At 41.4% G+C, this 2614-nt stretch overlaps 1 non-coding gene across 1 annotated transcript; it reads right to left on the bottom strand.

Annotated features, from left to right (window-relative positions):
- Window positions 1–1299: 1299 nt before the first annotated feature.
- Window positions 1300–1406, bottom strand: LOC112447582 (U6 spliceosomal RNA). Its single transcript, XR_003035782.1, has one exon. It is a non-coding gene; the product is annotated as a U6 spliceosomal RNA (small nuclear RNA).
- Between the last annotated feature and the right edge of the window lie 1208 nt (window positions 1407–2614).

The raw sequence follows: 2614 nt of genomic DNA, 5'->3' as shown, positions 1-2614 counted from the left end.
AGGATTCTTGCCTTGAGAACCCCATGAACAGTATGAAAAGGCAAAAAGATAGGACACTGAATGATGAACTCCCCAGGTCAGTAGGTGCCCAGTATGCTACTGGAGATCAGTGGAGAAATAACTCCAGAAAGAATGAAGAGACTTAGCCAAAGCAAAAACAACACCCAGTTGTGGATGTGACTGGTGATGGAAGCAAGGTCTGATGCTGTTAACAGCAATATTGCATAGGAACCTAGAATGTTAGGTCCATGAATCAAGGCAAACTGGAAGTAGTCAAACAGGAGATGGCAAGAGTGAACGTCAACATTTCAGGAATCAGCAAACTAAAATGGACTGGAATGGGTGAGTTTAACTCAGATGACCATTATATCTACAACTGTGGGCAAGAATCCTTGAGAAGAAGTGAAGTAGCCATCATAGTGAACAAGAGTCTGAAATGCAATACTTGGATGCAATCTCAAAAATAACAGAATGTTCTCTGTTCATTTCCAAGGCAAACCATTCAATATCATGGTAATACAAGTCTATACCCCTACCACTAATGCTGAAGAAGCTGCAGTTGAACGGTTCTATGAAGACCTACAAGCCCTTCTAGAACTAACACTCAAAAAAACAGATGTCCTTTTCATTATAGGGGACTGGAATGCAAAAGTAGGAAGTCTAGAAATACCTGGAGTAACAGTCAAATTTGGCCTTGGAGTACAGAATGAAGCAGGTCAAAGGCTAATAGAGTTTTGTCAAGAGAATGCACTGGTCATAGCAAACAACACCCTCTTCCAACAGCACAAGACTCTACAGATGAACTTCACCAGATGATCAACATGGAAACCAGATAGATTATATTCTTTGCAGTCAAAAGTGAAGAAGCTCTATACAGTCAGCAAAAACAAGACTGGGAGCTGACTGTGGCTCAGATCATGAACTCCTTGTTGCCGAGCTCAGACTTAAATTGAAGAAAGTAGGGAAAACCACTAGACCATTCAGGTATGACTTAAATCAAATCTCGTATGATTATACAATGGAAGTGAGAAAGAGATTTAAGGGACTAGATCTGATAGACAAGAGTGCCTGATGAACTATGGACAGAGGTTTGTGACATTGTACAGGAGACAGGGATCAAGACCATTCCCAAGAAATAGAAATGCAAAAAGGCAAAATGTCTGTCTGAGGAGGCCTTACAAATAGCTGTGAAAAGAAGAGAAGTGAAAAGCACTAGGTCTCTAGACTTAACTGATGATGAAATGTGAAATCCGCTCTTTTGAAAGATAATAAAGATGTAAATAATTCTTCCTTTTCTTTTTTAATATGGAACGCTTCATGAATTTGCATGTCATCCTCGCGCAGGGGCCATGCCAACCTTGTCTGCATTGTTCTAATGTTAGTATATGTGCTGCCAAAGTGAGCACAGCTCTTGCTTGTAAATAAACCAATTTACTTCTTGTGGAGACCCAAGTGACCAGATATTTCCAATCAGGAGTTTTATTTTTTCACAAAGGCAGAGAGAGATTAAAAGATCCCCAAGATGAAGAAGAGCTGGGGCTGTAAGCTTAAGATTCTGAGTCCAGGACTTCCTCATAGTGCCAAATTCATTTTGATCTGGTCCATCCCTTTATAGGTATTCCCTGGTGGCTCAGAGGGTAAAGAATCCACCTGCAATGTGGGAAATCTGGGTTCTATCCCTGAGTTGGGAAGATCCACTGGAAGAGGGCATGACAACTTATTCCAGTATTCTTGCCTGGAGAATCCCATGAACTGAGGAGCCTGGCAGGCTATATAGTCCATGGGTCGCAAAAAGTCAGGCTAATCACATCCCTTTACAGACACAAAGTAGAATGGACAAATTTCAGGACCCTAAAAGATTTTAACCTATATGCAGGTCAGGAAGCAACAGTTAGAACTGGACATGGAACAACAGACTGGTTCCAAATAGGAAAAGGAATACATCAAGGCTGTATATTGTCACCCTGCTTATTTAACTTATATGCAGAGTACATCATGAGAAACACTGGGCTGGAAGAAGCACAAGCTGGAATCAAGATTGCCGGGAGAAATATCAATAACCTCAGATATGCAGATGACACCACCCTTACGGCAGAAAGTGAAAAGGAACTAAAAAGCCTCTTGATGAAAGTGAAAGAGGAGAGTGAAAAAGTTGGCTTAAAGCTCAACATTCAGAAAACAAAGATCATGGCATCTGGTCCCATCACTTCATGGGAAATAGATGGGGAAACAGTGGAAACAGTGGCAGACTTTGTTTTGGGGTCTCCAAAAATCACTGCAGATAATGACTGCAGCCATGAAATTAAAAGACTCTTACTCCTTGGAAGGAAAGTTATGGCCAACCTAGATAGAATATTAAAAAGCAGAGACATTACTTTGCCAACAAAGGTCCGTCTAGTCAAGGCTATGGTTTTTCCAGTGGGCATGTATGGATATGAGAGTTGGACTGTGAAGAAAGCTGAGTGCTGAAGAATTGCTGCTTTTGAACTGTGGTGTTGGAGAAGACTCTTGAGAGTCCCTTGGACTGCAAGGAGATCCAACCAGTCCATTCTGAAGGAGATCAGCCCTGGGATTTCTTTGGAAGGAATGATGCTAAAGCTGAAACTCCAGTACT

Source organism: Bos taurus, chromosome 7 (genome assembly GCF_002263795.3).
Source record: "Bos taurus isolate L1 Dominette 01449 registration number 42190680 breed Hereford chromosome 7, ARS-UCD2.0, whole genome shotgun sequence".
In the NCBI taxonomy this organism is placed as follows: Eukaryota; Metazoa; Chordata; class Mammalia; order Artiodactyla; family Bovidae; genus Bos; species Bos taurus.
This window is presented reverse-complemented; position numbering and strand designations above follow the sequence as displayed.